This window comes from Chiloscyllium plagiosum, unplaced genomic scaffold (assembly GCF_037043375.1).
Source record: "Chiloscyllium plagiosum isolate Xiang-an unplaced genomic scaffold, Cpla_swu_hap1 HiC_scaffold_33, whole genome shotgun sequence".
Classification (NCBI taxonomy): domain Eukaryota; kingdom Metazoa; phylum Chordata; class Chondrichthyes; order Orectolobiformes; family Hemiscylliidae; genus Chiloscyllium; species Chiloscyllium plagiosum.
Genome location: NW_028270171.1, coordinates 27,934,379 through 27,947,467, shown reverse-complemented (window position 1 = coordinate 27,947,467; position 13,089 = coordinate 27,934,379).

Genomic DNA, 13,089 nt, shown 5'->3' with positions numbered 1-13,089 from the left:
TCCCCCGCTCACTCACTCTCTCCCCCTCTCCCCCCACTCACTCACTCTCTCCCTCTCCCCTCCACTCACTCCCTCTCCCCCCTCTCTCTCTCCCCTCCACCTCACTCACCCCCCCTACCCCTCACTCACTCTCCCCTCTCCCCCTCACTCACTCTCCCCTCTCCCCCTCACTCACTCTCCCCTCTCCCCCTCACTCACTCTCCCCCCACTCCCCCTCACTCACTCTTCCCCCTCCATCTCACTCACCTCCCCTCTCCCCTCACTCACTCTCCCCTCTCCCCCTCACTCACTCTCCCCTCTCCCTCACTCACTCTCCCCTCTCCCCCTCAACTCACTCTCCCTCCCCTAACTCTCACCCTCTCCCCCCTCACTCACTCTCCCCTCTCCCCCTCACCCACTCTCCCCTTCCCCCTCACTCACTCTCCCCTCTCACCCTCAACTCACTCTCCCCTCCCCCACTCACTCTCCCCTCTCCCCTCACTCACTCTCCCCTCTACCCTCACCTCACTCTCCCCTTCACCCTCACTCACTCTCCCCCTCACTCACTCTCCCTCCCCCAACTCACTCTCCCTCTCCCCCTCACTCACTCTCCACCTCTCTCCCCTCACCCTCTCCCCCTCACTCACTTCCCCACTCCCCCTCACTCACTCTCCCCTCTCCCCATCACTCACTCTCCCCTCTCCCCATCACTCACTCTCACCCTCTCCCCCTCACTCACTCTCCCCTCCCCACCTCACTCTCCCCTCTCCCCTTCCCCTCACTCATCTCCCCTCTCCCCCTCACTCACTCTCCCCTCTCCCCACACTCACTCTCCCCTTCTCCCCCTTCACTCACTCTCCCTCTCCCCTCCCCTCTTCCCCTCACTCAGCTCTCCCCTCTCCCCCTCTCTCACTCTCCCCTCTCCCCCTCACTCACTCTCCCCTCTCCCCCTCACTCACTCTCCCCCTCTCCCCCCACTCACTCTCCCCTCTCCCCCCTCACTCACTCTCCCCTCTCCCCCCTCACTCACTCTCCCCTCTCCACCTCACTCACACCCCTCCCCCTCACTCACTCTCCCTCTCCCCCTCACTCACTCTCCCCTCTCCCCCTCACTCACTCTCCCCCCTCCCCCTCACTCACTCTCCCCCTCTCCCCCCTCACTCACTCTCCCCACTCCTCCTCACTCAGTCGCCCCATCACTCACTCTCCCCTCGCCCCCTCACTCAATCTCCCCTCTCCACCCTCATCCACTCTCCCCTCCCGCTCACTCACTCTCCCCTCTCCCCCCTCACTCACTCTCCTCTCCCCCCTCACTCATTCTCCCCTCTCCCCCCTCACTCACTTTCCCCTCTCCCCCCTCACTCACTCTCCCCTCTCCCCCTTCCCCTCACTCAGTCTCCCCTCTCCCCCTCACTCACTCTCCCCTCTCTCCCCTCACCCTTCTCCCCCTCACTCACTTCCCCACTCCCCCTCACTCACTCTCCCCTCTCCCCATCACTCACTCTCCCCTCTCCCCATCACTCACTCTCCCCTCTCCCCCTCACTCACTCTCCCCTCTCCCCCTCACTCACTCTCCCCTCCCCCCTCACTCTCCCCTCTCCCCCTTCCCTTCACTCAGTCTCCCCTCTCCCCCCTCACTCACTCTCCCCCTCTCCCCCCACTCACTCTCCCCTCTCCCCCCTCACTCACTCTCCCCTCGCCCCCTCACTCAATCTCCCCTCTCCACCCTCATCCACTCTCCCCTCCCCGCTCACTCACTCTCCCCTCTCCCCCCTCACTCACTCCCCTCTCCCCCCTCACTCATTCTCCCCCTCTCCCCCTCACTCACTTTCCCCTCTCCCCCCTCACTCACTCTCACCCTCTCCCCCTTCCCCTCACTCAGTCTCCCCTCTCCCCTCACTCACTCTCCCCTCTCTCCCCTCACCCTTTCCCCCTCACTCACTTTCCCCACTCCCCTCACTCACTCTCCCCTCTCCCCATCACTCACTCTCCCCTCTCCCCATCACTCACTCTCCCCTCTCCCCATCACTCACTCTCCCCTCTCCCCCTCACTCACTCTCCCCTCTCCCCCCTCACTCACTCTCCCCTCCCCCCCTCACTCTCCCCCTCTCCCCCTTCCCCTCACTCAGTCTCCCCTCTCCCCCCTCACTCACTCTCCCCTCTCCCCCCACTCACTCTCCCCTCTCCCCCCTCACTCACTCTCCCCTCTCCCCCTTCCCCTCACTCAGTCTCCCCTCTCCCCCCTCACTCACTCTCCCCTCTCCCACTCACTCACTCTCCCCCTCTCCCCCCACTCACTCTCCCCTCTCCCCCCTCACTCACTCTCCCCTCTCCCCCCCTCACTCACTCTCCCCTCTCCCCCCTCACTCACTCTCCCCTCTCCCCCCTCACTCACTCTCCCCTCTCCACCTCACTCACCCCCCTACCCCTCACTCACTCTCCCCTCTCCCCCTCACTCACTCTCCCCTCTCCCCCTCACTCACTCTCCCCTCTCCCCCTCACTCACTCTCCCCCCACCCCCTCACTCACTCTTCCCCCTCCCCCTCACTCACTCTCCCCTCTCCCCCTCACTCACTCACCCCTCTCCCCCTCACTCACTCTCCCCTCTCCCCCTCACTCACTCTCCCCTCTCCCCCTCACTCACTCTCCCTCCCCCTAACTCACTCCCCCTCTCCCCCCTCACTCACTCTCCCCTCTCCCCCCTCACCCACTCTCCCCTTCCCCCTCACTCACTCTCCCCTCTCACCCTCACTCACTCTCCCCTCCCCCAACTCACTCTCCCCTCTCCCCCTCACTCACTCTCCCCACTACTCCTCACTCACTCTCCCCTTCCCCCTCACTCACTCTCCCCTCTCACGCTCACTCACACTCCTCTCCCCCAACTCACTCTTCCCTCTCCCCCCTCACTCACTCTCCCCTCTCTCCCCTCACCCTTCTCCCCCTCACTCACTTTCCCCACTCCCCCCTCACTCACTCTCCCCCTCTCCCCATCACTCACTCTCCCCCTCTCCCCATCACTCACTCTCCCCTCTCCCCCTCACTCACTCTCCCCTCCCCCCTCACTCTCCCCTCTCCCCCTTCCCCTCACTCAGTCTCCCCTCTCCCCCCTCACTCACTCTCCCCTCTCCCCCCACTCACTCTCCCCTCTCCCCCCTCACTCACTCTCCCCTCTCCCCCTTCCCCTCACTCAGTCTCCCCTCTCCCCCTCTCTCACTCTCCCTCTCCCCCTCACTCACTCTCCCCTCTCCCCCTCACTCACTCTCCCCTCTCCCCCCACTCACTCTCCCTCTCCCCCCTCACTCACTCTCCCCTCTCCCCCCTCACTCACTCTCCCCTCTCCACCTCACTCACACCCCTCCCCCTCACTCACTCTCCCCTCTCCCCCTCACTCACTCTCCCCTCTCCCCCTCACTCACTCTCCCCCCTCCCCCTCACTCACTCTCCCCTCTCCCCCCCTCACTCACTCTCCCCACTCCTCCTCACTCAGTCGCCCCATCACTCACTCTCCCCTCGCCCCCTCACTCAATCTCCCCTCTCCACCCTCATCCACTCTCCCCTCCCCGCTCACTCACTCTCCCCTCTCCCCCCTCACTCACTCTCCTCTCCCCCCTCACTCATTCTCCCCTCTCCCCCTCACTCACTTTCCCCTCTCCCCCCTCACTCACTCTCCCCTCTCCCCCCTTCCCCTCACTCAGTCTCCCCTCTCCCCCCACTCACTCTCCCCTCTCCCCCTCACTCACTCTCCCTCTCTCCCTCACTCACTCTCCCCTCTCCCTCACCCACTCTCCCCTCTCCCCCTCACTCACTCTCCCCTCTCCCCCCAATCACTCTCCCCTCTCCCCCCTCACTCACTCTCCCCTCTCCCCCCTCACTCACTCTCCCCTCTCCACCTCACTCACCCCCCTCCCCCTCACTCATTCTCCCTCTCCCCCTCACTCACTCTCCCCTCTCCCCCTCACTCACTCTCACCCTCTCCCCCTCACTCACTCTCCCCCCTCCCCCTCACTCACTCTTCCCCCTCCCCCTCACTCACTCTCCCCTCTCCCCCTCACTCACTCACCCTCTCCCCCTCACTCACTCTCCCCTCTCCCCCTCACTCACTCTCCCCCTCACTCACTCTCCCCTCCCCTAACTCACTCCCCCTCTCCCCCCTCACTCACTCTCCCCTCTCCCCCCCTCACCCACTCTCCCCTTGCCCCTCACTCACTCTCCCCTCTCACCCTCACTCACTCTCCCCTCCCCCAACTCACTCTCCCCTCTCCCCCTCACTCACTCTCCCCACTACTCCTCACTCACTCTCCCCTTCCCCCTCACTCACTCTCCCCTCTCACGCTCACTCACTCTCCCCTCCCCCAACTCACTCTTCCCTCTCCCCCTCACTCACTCTCCCCTCTCTCCCCTCACCCTTCTCCCCTCACTCACTTCCCCACTCCCCCTCACTCACTCTCCCCTCTCCCCATCACTCACTCTCCCCTCTCCCCATCACTCACTCTCCCCTCTCCCCCTCACTCACTCTCCCCTCCCCCCTCACTCTCCCTCTCCCCCTTCCCCTCACTCAGTCTCCCCTCTCCCCCCTCACTCACTCTCCCCTCTCCCCCCACTCACTCTCCCCTCTCCCCCCTCACTCACTCTCCCCTCTCCCCCTTCCCCTCACTCACTCTCTCTCTCCACTCTCTCGCTCTCTCCCTACTCTCTCCCCTCTTCTCTCTCTACTCTCGCCCTCTCCCCTCTTCTACTCTCTCTTCTCTCTCACTCTCTCTCTCCCTCTCCCCCTTCCCCTCACTCAGTCTCCCCTCTCCCCCTCTCTCACTCTCCCCTCTCCCCCTCACTCACTCTCCCCTCTCCCCCTCACTCACTCTCCCCTCTCCCCCCACTCACTCTCCCCTCTCCCCCCTCACTCACTCTCCCCTCTCCCCCCTCACTCTCACTCTCCCCTCTCCACCTCACTCACCCCCCTCCCCCTCACTCACTCTCACCTCTCCCCCTCACTCACTCTCCCCTCTCCCCCTCACTCACCCTCCCCCCTCCCCCTCACTCACTCTCCCCCCTCCCCTCACTCACTCTTCCCTCTCCCCCTCACTCACTCACCCCTCTCCCCCCTCACTCACTCTCCCCTCTCCCCCTCACTCACTCTCCCCACTCCCCCTCACTCACTCTCCCCCTCCCCCTAACTCACTCTCCCCTCTCCCCCTCACTCACTCTCCCCTCTCCCCCCTCACCCACTCTCCCCCTTCCCCCTCACTCACTCTCCCCTCCCCCAACTCACTCTCACCTCTTCCCCTCACTCACTCTCCCCACTACTCCTCACTCACTCTCCCCTCTCCCCATCACTCACTCTCCCCCTCTCCTCATCACTTACTCTCCCCTCAACCCCCCTCACTCCTCTCCCCCTCACTCACTCTCCCCTCTCCCCCTCACTCACTCTCCCCTCACCCCCCTCACTCACTCTCCCCTCACCCCCTTCACTCACTCTCCCCTCTCCCCCCTCACTCACTCTCCCCACTTATCCTCACTCAGTCGCCCCATCACTCACTCTCCCCTCGCCCCCTCACTCACTCTCCCCTCTCCCCCCTCATCCACTCTCCCCTCCCCGCTCACTCACTCTCCCCTCTCCCCCTCTCTAACTCTCCTCTCCCCCAAACTCACTCTCCCCTATCCCCCCTCACTCACTCTCCCCTCTCCCCCTCACTAACTCTCCCCTCTCCCCCCTCACTCACTCACCCCTCTCCCCCTTCCCCTCACTCAGTCTCCCCTCACCCCCCTCACTCACTCTCCCCTCTCTCCCCTCACCCTTCTCCCCCTCACTCACTTCCCCACTCCCCCTCACTCACTCTCCCCTCTTCCCATCACTCACTCTCCCCCACTCCCCCTCACTCACTCTCCCCTCTCCCCCTCACTCACTCTCCCTCTCCCCCTCACTCACTCTCCCCTCTCCCCAGCACTCACTCTCCCCTCTCCCCATCACTTACTCTCCCCTCTCCCCCTCACTCACTCTCCCCTCCCCCCTCACTCTCCCCTCTCCCCCTTCCCCTCACTCAGTCTCCCCTCTCCCCCTCACTCACTCTCCCCTCTCCCCCCTCACTCACTCTCCCCACTATTCCTCACTCACTCTCCCCTCTCCCCATCACTCACTCTCCCCTCTCCCCATCACTTACTCTCCCCTCAACCCCCTCACTCACTCTCCCCCTCACTCACACTCCCCTCTTCCCCCTCACTCACTCTCCCCTTCCCCTCACTCAGTCTCCCCTCTCCCCCTCACTCACTCTCCCCTCTCCCCCTCACTCACTCTCCCCCTCACTCACTCTCCCCTCTCCCCATCACTCACTATCCCCTCTCCCCATCACTTACTCTCCCCTCAACCCCCTCACACACTCTCCTCCTCACTCACTCTCCCCTCTCCCCCTGACTCACTCTCCCCTCACTCACTCTCCCCTCACCCCCTTCACTCACTCTCCCCTCTCCCCCCTCAGTCACTCTCCCCACTCCTCCTCACTCAGTTGCCCCATCACTCACTCTCCCCTCGCCCCCTCACTCACTCTCCCCTCTCCCCCCTCATCCACTCTCCCCTCCCCGCTCACTCACTCTCCCCTCTCCCCCCACACTCACTCTCCCCCTCACTCACTCTCCACTCCCCCCTCACTCACTCTCCCCTCTCCCCCCACTCACTATCCCCTCTCCCCCCTCACTCACTCTCCCCTCTCCCCCTCACTCACTCTCCCCCTCTCCACCTCACTCACCCCCCTCCCCCTCACTCACTCTCCCCTCTCCCCCTCACTCACTCTCCCCTCTCCCCCTCACTCACTCACCCCTCTCCCCCCCTCACTCACTCTCCCCTCTCCCCCCTCACCCACTCTCCCCACTCCTCCTCACTCAGTCGCCCCATTACTCACTCTCCCCTCGCCCCCTCACTCACTCTCCCCTCTCCTCCCTCATCCACTCTCCCCCTCCCCGCTCACTCACTCTCCCCTCTCCCCCCCACACTCACTCTCCCCCTCACTCACTCTCCCCTCCCCCCTAACTCACTCTCCCCTCTCCCCCCTCACTCACTCTCCCCTCTCCCCCCACTCAATCTCCCCTCTCCCCCCCTCACTCACTCTCCCCTCTCCCCCCTCACTCACTCTCCCCTCTCCCCCCACTCACTCTCCCCTCTCCCCCCTCACTCACTCTCCCCTCTCCACCTCACTCACCCCCCTCCCCCTCACTCACTCTCCCCTCTCCCCCTCACTCACTCTCCCTCTCCCCCTCACTCACTCTCCCCTCTCCCCCCTCACTCACTCTCCCCTCTCCCCCCTCACTCACTCTCCCCTCTCCCCCTCACTCACTCTCCCCTCTCCCCCTCACTCACTCTCCCCTCCCCCTAACTCACTCTCCCCCTCTCCCCCTCACTCACTCTCCCCTCACCCCCCTCACCCACTCTCCCCTTCCCCCTCACTCACTCTCCCCTCTCCCCCCTCTCACTCACTCTCCCCTCCCCCCCTCACTCACTCTCCCCTCCCCCAACTCACTCTCCCCTCTCCCCCTCACTCACTCTCCCCACTACTCCTCACTCACTCTCCCCTCTCCCCCCTCACTCACTCTCCCCTCTCCCCATCACTTACTCTCCCCTCAACCCCTCACTCACTCTCCCCCTCACTCACTCTCCCCTCACCCCCCTCACTCACTCTCCCCTCACCCCCTTCACTCACTCTCCCCTCACCCCCTTCACTCACTCTCCCCACTCCTCCTCACTCAGTCGCCCCATCACTCACTCTCCCCTCGCCCCCTCACTCACTCTCCCCTCGCCCCCTCACTCACTCTCCCCTCTCCCCCCTCACTCACTCTCCTCTCCCCCCTAACTCACTCTCCCCTATCCCCCCTCACTCACTCCCCCCTCTCCCCCTTCACTCACTCTCCCCTCTCCCCCCTCACTCACTCTCCCCACTCCTCCTCACTCAGTCGCCCCATCACTCACTCTCCCCTCGCCCCCTCACTCACTCTCCCCTCGCCCCCTCACTCACTCTCCCCTCTCCCCCCTCACTCACTCTCCTCTCCCCCCTAACTCACTCTCCCCTATCCCCCCTCACTCACTCCCCCCTCTCCCCCTCACTCACTCTCCCCTCTCCCCCCCTCACTCACTCTCCCCTCTCCCCCCTCACTCACCTCACCCTCTCCCCTCCCCCTCACTCTCCCCTCTCCCCCTCCCCATCACTCACTCTCCCCTCACCACTCACCCTTCTCCCCCTCACTCACTCTAACGCTCTCCCCCTCACTCACTCTCCCCTCTCCCCCTCACTCACTCACCCCCTGTCCCCCCTCACTCACTCTCCCCTCTCCCCCTCACCCCTCTCCCCCCTCACTCACTCTCCCCTCTCCTCCCTCACTCACTCTCCCCTCTCCCCCTCACTCACTCTCCCCTCTCCCCTCACTCACTCTCCCCTCCCCCTAACTCACTCTCCCCTCTCCCCCCTCACTCACTCTCTCCCCTTCCCCCTCACTCACTCTCCCCTCCCCTAACTCACTCTCCCCTCTCCCCCTCACTCACTCTCCCCTCCCCCTAACTCACTCTCCCCCTCTCCCCCCTCACTCACTCTCTCCTCTCCCCCCTCACTCACTCTCCCTTCCCCCTAACTCACTCTCCCCTCTCCCCCTCATTCACTCTCCCCACCCCCTCACTCTCCCCTCTCCCCCCTTCCCCTCACTCAGTCTCCCTCTCCCCCTCACTCACTCTCCCCTCTCTCCCCTCACCCTTCTCCCCCTCACTCACTTTCCCCACTCCCCCTCACTCACTCTCCCCTCTCCCCATCACTCACTCTCCCCTCTCGCCATCACTCACTCTCCCCTCAACCCCCTCACTCACTCTCCCCTCACCCCCTTCACTCACTCTCCCCTCTCCCCCCTCAGTCACTCTCCCCACTCCTCCTCATTCAGTCGCCCCATCACTCACTCTCCCCCTCGCCCCCTCACTCACTCTCCCCCTCTCCCCCCTCATCCACTCTCCCCTCCCCGCTCACTCACTCTCCCCTCTCCCCCCACACTCACTCTCCCCCCTCACTCACTCTCCACTCCCCCCTAACTCACTCTCCCCTCCCCACACCCACTCCACTCTCCCTCTCCCCCCCACTCACTCTCCCCCCTCACTCACTCTCCCCTCTCCCCCCTCACTCACTCTCCCCTCTCCCCCTCACTCACTCTCCCCTCTCCCCCCTCACTCACTCTCCCCTCCCCCCTAACTCACTCTCCCCTCTCCCCCCACTCACTCTCCCCTCACCCCCCTCACTCACTCTCCCCTCTCCCCCCACTCACTCTCCCCTCTCCCCCCTCACTCACTCTCCCCTCTCCACCTCACTCACCCCCCCTCCCCCTCACTCACTCTCCCCTCTCCCCCTCACTCACTCTCCCCTCCCCCCTCACTCGCTCTCCCCTCTCCCCCCTCACTCACTCTCCCCTCTCCCCCCTCACTCACTCTCCCCTCTCCCCCTCACTCACTCTCCCCTCTCCCCCCCTCACTCACTCTCCCCTCCCCCTAACTCACTCTCCCCCTCTCCCCCTCACTCACTCTCCCCTCACCCCCTCACCCACTCTCCCCTTCCCCCTCACTCACTCTCCCGTCTCCCCCCTCACTCACTCTCCCCTCCCCCAACTCACTCTCCCCTCTCCCCCTCACTCACTCTCCCCACTACTCCTCACTCACTCTCCCCTCTCCCCCCTCACTCACTCTCCCCTCTCCCCATCACTTACTCCTCCCCTCAACCCCCTCACTCACTCTCCCCCCTCACTCACTCTCCCTCTCCCCCTCACTCACTCTCCCCTCACCCCCCTCACTCACTCTCCCCTCACCCCCTTCACTCACTCTCCCCTCACCCCCTTCACTCACTCTCCCCTCTCCCCACTCACTCACTCTCCCCTCTCCCCCCTCACTCACTCTCCCCACTCCTCCTCACTCAGTCGCCCCATCACTCACTCTCCCCTCGCCCCCTCACTCACTCTCCCCTCGCCCCCTCACTCACTCTCCCCTCTCCCCCCTCACTCACTCTCCTCTCCCCCCTCACTCCACTCTCCCCTATCCCCCCTCACTCACTCTCCCCTCTCCCCCTCACTCACTCTCCCCTCTCCCCCCTCACTCACTCTCCCCTCTCCCCCCTCACTCACTCTCCCCCTCTCCCCCTCCCCCTCACTCTCCCCTCTCCCCCTCCCCATCACTCACTCTCCCCTCACTCACTCACCCTTCTCCTCCTCACTCACTCTCCCCCTCACTCACTCTCCCCTCTCCCCCTCACTCACTCTACCCTCTCCCCCTCACTCACTCTCCCCTCTCCCCCTCACTCACTCACCCCTGTCCCCCCTCACTCACTCTCCCCTCTCCCCCCTCACTCACTCTCCCCTCTCCTCCCTCACTCACTCTCCCCTCTCCCCCTCCTCACTCACTCTCCCCTCTCCCCCTCACTCACTCTCCCCTCTCCCCCCTCACTCACTCTCTCCTCTCCCCCCTCACCCACTCTCCCCTTCCCCCTCACTCACTCTCCCCTCTCCCCCCCACTCACTCTCCCCTTCCCCCTAACTCACTCCCCCTCTCCCCCTCACTCACTCTCCCCTCCCCCTAACTCACTCTCCCCTCTCCCCCTCACTCACTCTCTCCTCTCCCCCCTCACTCACTCTCCCTTCCCCCTAACTCACTCTCCCCTCTACCCCTCATTCACTCTCCCCACCCCCTCACTCTCCCCTCTCCCCCTTCCCCTCACTCAGTCTCCCCTCTCCCCCTCACTCACTCTCCCCTCTCTCCCCTCACCCTTCTCCCCCTCACTCACTTTCCCCACTCCCCCTCACTCACTCTCCCCTCTCCCCATCACTCACTCTCCCCTCTCGCCATCACTCACTCTCCCCTCAACCCCCTCACTCACTCTCCCCTCACCCCCTTCACTCACTCTCCCCTCTCCCCCCTCAGTCACTCTCCCCACTCCTCCTCATTCAGTCGCCCCATCACTCACTCTCCCCCTCGCCCCCTCACTCACTCTCCCCTCTCCCCCCTCATCCACTCTCCCCTCCCCGCTCACTCACTCTCCCCTCTCCCCCCACACTCACTCTCCCCCTCACTCACTCTCCCCTCTCCCCTCCCCCTCACTCTCTCCCCTCTCCCCCTCCCCATCACTCACTCTCCCCTCACTCACTCACCCTTCTCCCCCTCACTCACTCTACGCTCTCCCCCTCACTCACTCTCCCCTCTCCCCCCTCACTCACTCACCCCTGTCCCCCCTCACTCACTCTCCCCTCTCCCCCTCACCCCTCTCCCCCCTCACTCACTCTCCCCTCTCCTCCCTCACTCACTCTCCCTCTCCCCCTCACTCACTCTCCCCTCTCCCCCTCACTCACTCTCCCCTCCCCCTAACTCACTCTCCCTCTCCCCCCTCACTCACTCTCTCCCCTTCCCCCTCACTCACTCTCCCCCTCCCCTAACTCACTCTCCCTCTCCCCCTCCCCCTCACTCACTCTCCCCTCCCCCTAACTCACTCTCCCCTCTCCCCCCTCACTCACTCTCTCCTCTCCCCCCTCACTCACTCTCCCTTCCCCTAACTCACTCTCCCCTCTCCCCCTCATTCACTCTCCCCACCCCCTCACTCTCCCCTCTCCCCCTTCCCCTCACTCAGTCTCCCCTCTCCCCCCTCACTCACTCTCCCTTCCCCCTAACTCACTCTCCCCTCTACCCCTCATTCACTCTCCCCACCCCCTCACTCTCCCCTCTCCCCCTTCCCCTCACTCAGTCTCCCCTCTCCCCCTCACTCACTCTCCCCTCTCTCCCCTCACCCTTCTCCCCTCACTCACTTTCCCCACTCCCCCTCACTCACTCTCCCCTCTCCCATCACTCACTCTCCCCTCTCGCCATCACTCACTCTCCCCTCAACCCCCTCACTCACTCTCCCCTCACCCCCTTCACTCACTCTCCCCTCTCCCCCCTCAGTCACTCTCCCCACTCCTCCTCATTCAGTCGCCCCATCACTCACTCTCCCCCTCGCCCCCTCACTCACTCTCCCCTCTCCCCCCTCATCCACTCTCCCCTCCCCGCTCACACTCACTCTCCCCTCTCCCCCCACACTCACTCTCCCCCTCACTCACTCTCCACTCCCCCCTAACTCACTCTCCCCTCCCCACACCCACTCACTCTCCCCTCTCCCCCCACTCACTCTCCCCCCTCACTCACTCTCCCCTCTCCCCCCCTCACTCACTCTCCCCTCTCCCCCTCACTCACTCTCCCCTCTCCCCCCTCACTCACTCTCCCCTCCCCTAACTCACTCTCCCCTCTCCCCCTCACTCACTCTCCCCTCACCCCCCTCACTCACTCTCCCCTCTCCCCCCACTCACTCACCCCTCTCCCCCCTCACTCACTCTCCCCTCTCCACCTCACTCACCCCCCTCCCCCTCACTCACTCTCCCCTCTCCCCCTCACTCACTCTCCCCTCTCCCCCTCACTCGCTCTCCCCTCTCCCCCCTCACTCACTCTCCCCTCTCCCCCTCACTCACTCTCCCCTCTCCCCCTCACTCACTCTCCCCTCTCCCCCCTCACTCACTCTCCCCTCCCCCTAACTCACTCTCCCCTCTCCCCCTCACTCACTCTCCCCTCACCCCCCTCACCCACTCTCCCCTTCCCCCCTCACTCACTCTCCCGTCTCCCCCCTCACTCACTCTCCCCTCCCCCAACTCACTCTCCCCTCTCCCCCTCACTCACTCTCCCCACTACTCCTCACTCACTCTCCCCTCTCCCCCCCTCACTCACTCTCCCCTCTCCCCATCACTTACTCTCCCCTCAACCCCCTCACTCACTCTCCCCCTCACTCACTCTCCCCTCTCCCCCTCACTCACTCTCCCCTCACCCCCCTCACTCACTCTCCCCTCACCCCCTTCACTCACTCTCCCCTCACCCCCTTCACTCACTCTCCCCTCTCCCCCCTCACTCACTCTCCCCTCTCCCCCCTCACTCACTCTCCCCACTCCTCCTCACTCAGTCGCCCCATCACTCACTCTCCCCTCGCCCCCTCACTCACTCTCCCTCGCCCCCCTCACTCACTCTCCCCTCTCCCCCCTCACTCACTCTCCTCTCCCCCCTCACTCACTCTCCCCTATCCCCCCTCACTCACTCTC